We start from the raw sequence: 11,395 nt of genomic DNA on the forward strand, positions 1-11,395 counted from the left end.
CGTAGATTAAGGCGGGTGGAGGCGAGTGCGTACCTGGCATTGGAGACGGTCTTTGTGAAGAAGCGTAGGTACTGGTAGATCTCCACGCTGTCGTGAATCTTCAGGATGTCGTCCTCTTTGTATTTGAACAGAGCCAGAGTGTATCTGAAGATCACCTGCAGCACAGACACGCATTTCATAACAGGACACTCACGCCACACAATTAATTGGAAACTTTGAGGAGGTGAGTCATAAAATTACTCTTTCAGTTGTGGTGCAGTTGGGCCCTTTACTCATTACAGCTCTGATCGATTTCCAATAAGCCACTTGGTTCCTCAGTTGCCAGATAATATTAACTTACTTGGTAGTTGAGCTTTAAGTTTAAATTAAACTTTTGGGTTGGATCTACGTGGCTGAAGCTGTTGTCAGCATTTATCCCTGTGTGGTATATATTTCTGTGTCTGAACTGTGATTTTATTTCCTGAGACAAACGATGTAAAAGCTGTGCTGCATTTGTCACATTGCAGAAACAAGCCCAAAGCCATTGTCCCGCTCATCGTCTGGATTTACGCTGCTTGTGGTAGACTGTGAGGTCGTTACTAGAATGATCTGCTTTCCCACTCCTATTTCATGTCACATGACAGTTCCCCATGCTTAGTAAACAATGTCTTATTACTCCTAAAATGTAAATAAAGACATCTAAAGGTGAAAACAAAATCATTTTTGTTTCCATGGACACTACTGTGGTGCATTCAAGTGTTGTCTGCATTTCTGTCATGGTGTGTTCGGGTGTATGGTACCTTGGTACCCTCATACAGGAAGGCGTCCCACAGAGGCATCAGGATGTCGCTGGGCAGACTCTCCACAAAAACCACCAGGAACCAGTTGAAGGTGACCAGAGAGACGTCAATGTTGTGATCCTCAAAGTGAGATGCCAGGCGAGGAAGCTTCTCCGCCATGAAGTCCTTCAGCACGCGCTGGTCCGCCTGAGCACAAAGACTCACAGAGATCAGCCTCACTGATCACTAAAACAGATCACAGCAGGCAAGCAGGTGAGTGTGTCTGCTGACCTGAGAGGCCACCAGATTCTTGGTGTAGTAGTCCTGAGGCATGATGGCTTCCACCACTGCCACCAGACACCAGAAGGCGTCTTCGTCACTTTGGAGGACCAGCAGAGCGAGGGCCGCTAACCTGTGGATATTGATGGAAGGTGACGTTGTGTCTGGAAGGCGGGTCCACATAAGAACTCAGATATAAAATTTATACTTTTGTTCTGACCTGTTGAGTACCTGGCAGTAGCCAATGGCAGGGTTATGCCCGGAGAAGGCCAGAAGGATGCGGCGGAGCTGCTGGAGGGCAGGGCTGAAGGGTGGGGCTGGAGGGCGGGGCTGGACGGCGAGGAGAAGTGCTGATTGGTCGTCAGGGTTCGGTGAAGGTCCAGCTGGACCTGCCTGGAGGCAGGATTAGGAGCTGTCCGACTCTTCTCACACAGCTGGAAACAGAACAGGATTACTGAGTGCTCGCCAGCATTCCCAACAGGAAGGAGGAGGAGCCACCTGTGCTCAGGTGCGGATAAAGCACTCTGTTGGCAGAGGTATGAAAATGCGCAGTAAAATCTAACGTGTATAGCTAACTTCATCAACGACATTTTGGGAGGAATAATCACACATCAGCCTTCGGCCATTTTTTGATGAACGCATACGCCCCCTAGAGCGCGCTAACTTTATTAACAGCCACACAAATGTAAAGCACACATCAAACATAAATAAACCATTTGACTGTCTCCATAATTGAGAGCATTTTCTCTTCTTATTTCAACACCCCCACTTGCTCTCATATTATGATGCTCTTAAGTAAACAAAAAAAACAACAAACAAAAGGTTTCTTCCTCAGTACTGTATACATGTTCGTATACCATGTTAATGCCCAAACATAAACTTCTCAAACTTGAACAGCTCAACTTTTGTTGCAGGCTTTGTCATTACATCTGCAACCATCTCTTCTGTTGAACAATAATCCAGAGTTATTTTTCCTGCACTCACAGTTGATCTCACAAAGTTGTACTTTATGTCAACATGTTTACATCTCTGTCTCGTCACAGGATTCTTCGCCAACGCAATTGCACCCTGATTATCTTCATGAACTTTTGGCGGTGCATATTTTTGTCCATCAATACCTTGTAACAGTTGCATTAGGTACAAAACTTCTTGTAGGGTCGCAGCTAAAGCCATGTACTCCGCTTCACAGGTAGATAATGCAACAGTAGGTTGTCTTTTGGTTTTCCATGAGATTAAAGGACCATCTACAGACAAGCTTATGCAATAACCAGTTGTACTCCGTCTGTCTGTTACATCAGCTGCCCAATCAGCATCGCTGTATGCCCACAACCTCAGTTCTTTGTTGTCACATTTCCTGTAACACAGTTCTTTCTCGGTTGTCCCTTTCAGATACCTCAGTACTAGAGCAGGGCGATATGGCCAAAAATATTTATCACGATATATATTTGAAAATTTGCGATAACGATATAACTGACGATATAATTGATGCGAGACAAAATACAACTCCACAACATTACTAGCGCAAAAAGACAACCTTCCATTTATTTTCACTTAAATAAGAAGCTGGTTTTTATGTACATTAAAGCTTTATAAAAATGTAACAGTGCAAATACAAATTCCTTGCTGAAAGTTTAACCAAAAGGCATTTCCAGTAGAAATGGGCTGACATATCCTGAGCATAACCATATATAATATCCACTGAAGTTAAAAAGAGGTGCTTTGCAAAATTAAACTGCAGTATGCAATACGTATTTTTCGGACCATAAGGTGCACGGGATTATAAGGCACATCAAGCGAAACAAAGCAGTCAGATAAATCAAACTTTATTAAACTCATTCTTCTTGCTTCCTCCACTTCTGTACCATTGATTCATTAATGTTGAATTCTCTGGCAGCTGCTCTATTCCCATGTTGTTGCAGTATATTAATGACTAACCTCGTATTGTGGATGGATTATCTCAGTTGTTCTCCTGACTGAAGTTTGGTCTGTTTACAGCATCCTGCCATGCGATTGCATTTGTCTCTAACCATGAGGAACCTTAACGTTAACTTTTATAAGTGGAAAAGTGTTAGTGTTCGTCCTCCAGCTTCCCTGTTTATGTTATGCTAACATAGCTGTGTCGCTAGCGATTACGTAGCACATCATTATATACCAGCTAGCCCAACTTCAGTAACCCTACAAACGTCACTGCTGTTTAGTTTCCTGTCTTCATTTATGTTGGAAGTGATAGCAGAGCTGTACGTTTGATTTTTTTCAGAAATCTCTCAGTCAGAACATGCAATATCATGCTTAGGTAACTAGCGAGCTAACTTCCGCTAGCTTCCCGCTAACTTCTAACTCTGTTAAATGTAATAAATTTTGTTTTAATGGATGCCTGGAAGTTAAACTTCATAGTTACACCTGGTAAAGCAGCAATGCTGATCGTTTTATTAAAGATGAAAGAATTTAGACAGTTTTTAACGCTCAGTGATGCTGCAGTGTTCGTTTGAACTGAAGAATTAAGGCGTTTAGGACCCAGATTACTCCCAGATTTAAGAGCATCTTAGTCCGACAAATACGACAATAACGACGGCCGCTTGCATGTTCTGCAAAAAAATGTGCTTTGTCGTGTATCTGACGGACAAACACCAAACCAGTTCCACATCACTGAAGTTGCACCATTTTTACAAACCAATTCTGGTTCATCTGTTTCACTCAACAATCGGCCATGTGCGTATGAAAACAAAGGCACTGCGCATGCGCGTTTTACTCATATTCTATCGCGATATTTCATTTTCCTATTGTTGCCTAACATTATACCAGTATTACCGTGAACGGTATAATATGGCCCAGCCCTACTCAGTACATGTTTTACTGTAGTCCATTTGTCTTCAGTTGGCTCAGTAAAGTACTGTGAAAGTTTACTGACTATAAAACTCAAGTCCGGTCTTGTGCATGTAGCCAAATAGATCAGACTACCAACTGCCTCTCTGTACCTTTTGACATCACTCATCTTTTCTGCATCATCAGCATAGTTCAGTTTTTGCTCACAAGGTGTCTGTCTTTCTTTACAATCCTGCATGTTGAATCTTTCAAGTATTTTTTCCACATATTGTTTTTGTGACATTTTTACACAGTTATCACTCTGGTCAAAATCTATACCAATGAAATGTCTCAGTTTACCCAAATCCTTCATTTTGAATTTTGCTGCAAGCATTTTCTTCACAACAGTTAGTTCACTTTCATCACTAGCAGCAATGATCAGGTCATCTACCCATACAATCAGAATCACCTTCTTATTTTCTGTCATTTTTGTGTAAACACAATGGTCAGCGGGGTTTTGCACAAAGTCGTTCTCACTCAGATATTCATGCAACAACTTGTTCCAATTCCGGCCTGATTGTTTTAGCCCATATAGCGACTTTTTCAACTTGCACACCAGTTTTTCATTTGTGTCGGATTTTACCTCATAACCCTCAGGTTGTTCCATGAATACCTCACAATCTATTGGTGCATGAAGATAGGCAGCTTTAACATCCATCTGGTGTAAAAGCATGTTTTCTTGTGCTGCCTTTTGCATCAACACTCTGATACTAGTCAGGTTAGCAGTAGGGGAAAATGTTTCTTCATAATCCACACCTATCCTCTGACTATATCCTTTAGCAACATAACGTGCCTTGTACTTCTCAGATCCATCAACATTGTCTTCTTACCCTCAGGCAAAGTGGTTAAGGTAAATGTGTCATTTTCTCTTAGTGATTGCATCTCTTCATCCATTGCACTGACCCATTTCTCTGAGTTAGATGAAGTTATTGCTTCCTTGAATGTTTGGGGAATGTTACACATTGCTCTGTAACAATAATCCATGTTTGTAAGTACTTGATCACAATCCTCCTTATCAGTAACATATTCACTTAAATACCCAGGCCTCTTTCTCACTCTGGAAGGATACCTTGCAGCCTCGCAGTCGAGTTCATTCTCCTGTGACTGGCTGCTCATCTCAGACATGCTTACTGGGATCTGTTCCTGAGTATCTGTGTGTTCTGTACTCACATCAGTCTGTTCTCTGGTCTTGGTGAACCTGTTTGGTGTCTCAAAGTCACCCTCATCATCTGGCACCTTGTCAGTCTGTGTTTGTCTCTCTACTCTTGTTTTAGTCTCAAACTTCACCAGTCTATGCTTCTGTACTTTCCCACTGCCCGGGTAGTAGACCATATAAGCTGGACTGTTCTTGTCATATCCAACAAAAATTCCTTTCTCACACCTTGAGTCTAGTTTTCTCTTGTTCTGCCTGTAGGCATAACACACTGACCCAAATGTCTGCATCCTGGAAAGGTTTGGCCTTCTTCCTGTCAGCATTAAATATGGTGTCTGTTCTGTGCGTCTGTTAAAACATCTATTCCTCACTACAGCTGCTGTTTGCACTGCGTAAGTCCACAACTCTTTAGGTAACTGTTTCTCTATTAACATACACCTGGCCATATCAAAAAGAGTACGCCAATTGCGTTCTGCAGTACCATTTTGGTGTGGTGAGTATGGTGCTGAGGTCTCATGCCTGATTCCATTTTTGCTAAGGAGTGCCTGATACTCATTTCCCATAAACTCTGTTCCATTGTCAGACCTGATACATTTAACTTGCCCATACGGGGCTGTATCAGCCAAAAACTTCTGTGTTGCTTTTGCTGTGTCACTCTTATTTTTCAGAAAATACACAAACACTGCACTGGAATAGTCATCAGTGAATGATAGTGCAAATCTATATCCATCTCTGGACTCTGAGTCTACTGGACCAGCTAGATCTGTGTGTACCAGCTCTAAGGCGGTTTTGGCTCGTGCATCAGGGTCCCTGTTTCTAGTTTGAACAAACTTTCCCTGTGTGCACACTTCACAATGCAAGACAGATTTGTCTGTTTTTCCTTTGATTGCCATACCATCAACAACCCCCTGTAATTTCTGAATGTCATCATAATTACAGTGACCAAGAATTTCATGCCATGTTTGCATGTCATAGCAACCCTTACACTAGAACAACATGAAAGCATGGATCCATCCTCCCTCACATTCACAATTCAGGCTGCTGGTGTAATCGTGCGGGGGATATTTTCCTGGTACACTTTGGGACCTTTAAATGCTACAGTCTGAGTATTGTTATGACCACAGTGTACCCTCTTCTGATGGCTGAAAGTAAAAGGGGGTCCAGTACCGGTTCCGGTACCAGGCCTACTGACAATTTAACATAATGTAAAATGGTAACATTGTAAACAGAATGTTACCATTTAACATAATGTAAAATGGTAACATTGTAAACAGAATGTTACCATTTAACATAATGTAAATGGTAACATTGTAAACAGAATGTTACCATTTAACATAATGTAAATGGTAACATTGTAAACAGAATGTTACCATTTAACATAATGTAAAATGGTAACATTGTAAACAGAATGTTACCATTTAACACAATGTAAAATGGTAACATTGTAAACAGAATGTTACCATTTAACATAATGTAAAATGGTAACATTGTAAACAGAATGTTACCATTTAACACAATGTGAAATGGTAACATTGTAAACAGAATGTTACCATTTAACACAATGTAAAATGGTAACATTGTAAACAGAATGTTACCATTTAACACAATGTAAAATGGTAACATTGTAAACAGAATGTTACCATTTAACACAATGTAAAATGGTAACATTGTAAACAGAATGTTACCATTTAACACAATGTAAAATGGTAACATTGTAAACAGAATGTTACCATTTAACATAATGTAAAATGGTAACATTGTAAACAGAATGTTACCATTTAACATAATGTAAAATGGTAACATTGTAAACAGAATGTTACCATTTAACATAATGTGAAATGGTAACATTGTAAACAGAATGTTGCCATTTAACATTATGTTAAATATAACTAACGGATTTACTTTACCAAATGGACCATCCCGGCCTTGCCGTATTGGTCTATTTGATTCACCTTTGTTTTTATTGTTTATTTTATTTTCACTTGCTACACATAGGACAGACATGACTGGGGGAAAGAAAGGGGAGAAAGAAAGAGGGAAAGAAAAACAGCAGGGAAGAGGAATGGTGATAAAGGGCAAAAAACAAAAACCAACAAAACAAACAGATAAAAAATATATATATCAGTCACTTCAACTCAAAGAAGTCCAGACGCTTTTCTTTTCAAGCTCCTTTGACTGACTGTTAGGACAACTTATTTATTGCAAGCATGCAGTATAAGAATAACTCGATGTTTCTGACTTTGCATTACGAATTGTTTACCCACTGACAAACATTTCAAATTAAATTAAATTAAAAAACAATTTGTGGTAACCTGATTTTAATTCAAAAAGAATCATTAACAACACTTCTTGTAATGGTGTCAAAATCAGCCCAACTTTTATTTTCAAATGCAAAAAGTAAAAGAAAATGAGCCAACATACTGGACACATATAATTGTCAATATAATTGTTTATAAACAATTATACTGTCATCATTGTTACAGATATGGAAACTTTATTAACAATTTGTCCAAGTAAAAAAATGCCCTGCTAATTGTTGGGGTTTTCTCTCCTCTAGCCCTTTCCTTTAAGCTCTTCTTTACATCCCCCCAACCCCACCTTTTCTTTTTTCTTAATAATATAACAATAAAAACAATTGGCTGCATTTTAAATGTGTCAGATCAATGTCTTTATTCAAGAATACAAGAAATGGTAATAGCTGCATGTGTGTTTGTGTGTGTGCATATTATGCATACTTTACTTGTTGGATCCAAATCCCACAAGGAATCAAATAAAACAAGAAGACAAACAAAAACAAAACAAAAATATATTTCTCTCCCTTCCCAGGTCAGGTTCACAAAAGCATTGCAGCTCTTTATTCCTCTTGTACAGCTCCAGAGTCTGTCAGCCAAAAAGAAACTACTGAGGTTCCAACACCCAGTGTTTCTGTAAACACAGATGAAAATGAACAGTCATCCACATCTAAAAGATTTGTAGATTCGAGGGACCGGTATAATACATCTAGTACACCTTTGTTTAAACCTCAGAACACAAAAAGGGAACAAACCATTGTATACAGATTTAAAAGTGCGCAAAGCAACGAACAGTCACCCTCTGAAACAGCTGAGGTTATCACAACCATTGTTTCTGTAAATACACAGGAACAGTCACCCACCTCAAAAAGATTAGTATATTCAAGGGACCAGTGTATCTACTCTGGTCAAAAGAATCCATGCTTCGTACTGATGTCCACAATTCTTTTTTATTCCTCTCACAATCATGGAGCACCGTGAAAACTAGAAACGAGTAAAATAATATCAATAGCACATATGACATCCATCTCAGCCACTTATTTCTTTTCACAAGATGCACAAGTGCTTAACAAATAACAGCATAATGTTTTTACCGTGTACGCCTTGTAAAAACAGTAGTAGAAAAGTTGTAGGTTCGTGCTCTTGTGGGGGAGACGTATGTTATCCACCACCTCGATAGCTAGCCGAGAGTTCGAGGGTCACTAGAGCCGCCGAGAACGCATGAACTACTTACGGTAGGACGTTTTGCCAAAGTAAGACGTTTTGTCAGAACACCGAGTCCTCAGGAGGATGCAGCCCATGAATTTGGACACGATCTCAGATGCACTTCTGGTGTTGTCATGGCAACCCACACAAACATTTCAGCGTCAGCTACAATGAGGTGGAGCCCTTACTGAAACACTGAGCTCAGGTAGAGTGAAAGACAACATTGTTCCGCATCCAAAACAGCAGCGCTGTTCCTGTGACCTCTAGTAAAGCCTCTACTTGGGAAAAGGGAGTCTTTCATCAAAGCATCCTGCAGAAGTTGAATAAAAATATGCAAATGTTTAAATGGTGCAACTTAATGAAGGCTGACAGCAGTTGTACTATTTTACATTGCAGCGAACAGGGGTGACCATTATTTTCAACGTTTTTACAGCATTTTTCACATTGAAAGTGAAATAATATAAATAATGTCTCAATTAAATTGCGTTAATATTTAAAAATACAAAAACTACAGCTTTGTTCACAAGCCAATAAAAATGTACTTGGGCCAGTGGTAAATGAAAATAACACTTATTCAGCACCTGGTTGTTGCGGCTGCATCAGGACACCAGATGTTCAGCCTCCATCCTGTAGGCAGACTTATCCCCGTCTGAGAGGAGTCCAATAATGGTGGTGTCATCTGCAAGCTTAATTAATTTGACAGACTGGTGGTTGGAGGTGCGGCAGTTGGTGTACAGGGAGAAGGGCATAGAAGAAAGAACACAGCCCTGAGGGGAGCTCGCGTTGATGGTCCGGGAGTCCAAGACATTCTTCCCCAGCCTCACTGGTTGCTTCCTGTCCATCAGGAAGTCAGTGATCCACCGGCAGATGGGATCAGGCACATTCATCTGGGAAAGCAATCCTTGAAGAAGGTCTGAAAGGATGGTGTTGAAGGTAGAGCTGAAGTCCACAAACAGGATCCTAGCATAGATTCTGCAGGACAAAGTGTAGGGCCATGTTGATGGCATCGTCTACAGACCTGTTGGCTCTGTATGCAAACTGCAGGGGGTCCAGGAGGGGGGCCGTGAGGGTCTTAAGATAGGAGAGAACCAGGCGCTCAAAAGACTTCCTGACCAGATGTCAGAGCCACAGGTCTGTAGTCTTTTCGTCCAGTGATCTTTGGCTTCTTGAAAGCTATATATGATATAAAAATTATATAAAAACTGTTAATCAGCAAAAGAAATGATATCATAGTTCTTATAAAGAAAGCCTCTATCAATCAAACACCAGCAGTGTAGCAATGTTGTTCACTTACACTGTATATAAAACACTGATTTTGGCTACATCCAGTTTTTACTGTATTATAAACATTTTTTACCATGAAGAGTAAAGTGTTTGGCATTTTTGTCATTGTTATTGAGCTCAGAGATCAGGCCCAGCCCAGTATCTACCTGGTTATGAGCAAGGAGCTGGAGGTGATAACTCAACAATAACCAGGCCATGCATGCATGCATGGATGCATGGATGGATCAGTTTGTAGGCTGTGTGTGGTCAGCAGCAGGCTGCTGGGTGTGGACCAAGAGGGAAAGCCCAGCATGTGAAACCCATCAGCAGAAGGCCAGAACAAAGGTGCACAGACAAACGCAGCCCAGACACTCAGGCAGGACGAGTAAAATAAATGGCAGCAAACACAGTATGATGTGGTAAAATGTGCTTTCTTTCACAAACAGATAGCACAAACAAGAATCACAAGAATCTCCTTTGTGGTTCTTGTTTTTCTTTTGAGTACATTAATAAAAAGTTGAAATAAAGTGGCAATAAAATTCATGCACTGAAGACCACACGAAACCCTAATTCACCCTACTACCTGTTGCCTTCACATTCCATTTGCATCCCTTGTCCACAGAATCAAAAATGACCCTTCTTCACTAAAGATCGAACATAAAGCAATTGCATTTTAAATGGAAGCCCATTTTGCATTAAGAAACACTATCAGCAATCAGAAATTGTGTATATCAGAGTTCTCTGTTTTTACTGTCCTGAAAACTGCATTAATTCAGTGGATGCGGTTAGGTTCAAAACAACGTAATATAAGAGGGCAACCAATTCAATCTAAGAGGGATCCAATTTTTATCCATTCATGTACCAGCTACTGGCTTTTTGCTGTTATGTTCTCATATCGCGTGAGAGTTTATTTGCCAGGTGTCAGAAGTCTAATAATAAAGCTCCGGCACAACGTGGTCGAAGTTACCCGCATATCGGATCGCATCATGTCAGTGAAGATCGACGCCGACCCGACCGTCCTACGGATTATCTCCTGCTATGCACCACAGACCAACTGCCCCGACGAGGAGAAGACAGAATTCTGGCGCGCCCTCGACGACCACCTGCAAACGATTAGCCCTGAGGAACACGTGGCGGTAGGCGGCGACCTAAACGGACATGTAGGCAAGGGGAGAGACGGATATCACCGATTCCATGGCGGCCAAGGATTTGGGACCAGAAACGACGAGGGTTGCCGGGTACTGGACTACGCAGAGGCCCACGATCTTGCCGTGACCAACACCTTCTTCAAAAAGAAGCCGGCACACCTCATCACGTACTCCAGCGGCGGCAGAGACACCCAAATCGACTACTGGCTAGTCCGAAGACCCCATCTCAGCCTAGTCACGAACGTAAAAGTCATACCATCAACCAATATTGGCCCTCAACATCGGCTACTTGTGATGGATCTCCGACTCAACCTTGGCCAACGACGACGAAGAACACCAACCACGACGGTGGAGAAGATCAAGTGGTGGCGCCTCCCTGAGGGATCCAATTTTTATCCATTCATGTACCAGCTACTGGCTTTTTGCTGTTATGTT

The sequence above is a fragment of the Aulonocara stuartgranti genome (assembly GCF_965226115.1).
Source record: "Aulonocara stuartgranti genome assembly, chromosome: 2".
Taxonomy (NCBI): Eukaryota; Metazoa; Chordata; class Actinopteri; order Cichliformes; family Cichlidae; genus Aulonocara; species Aulonocara stuartgranti.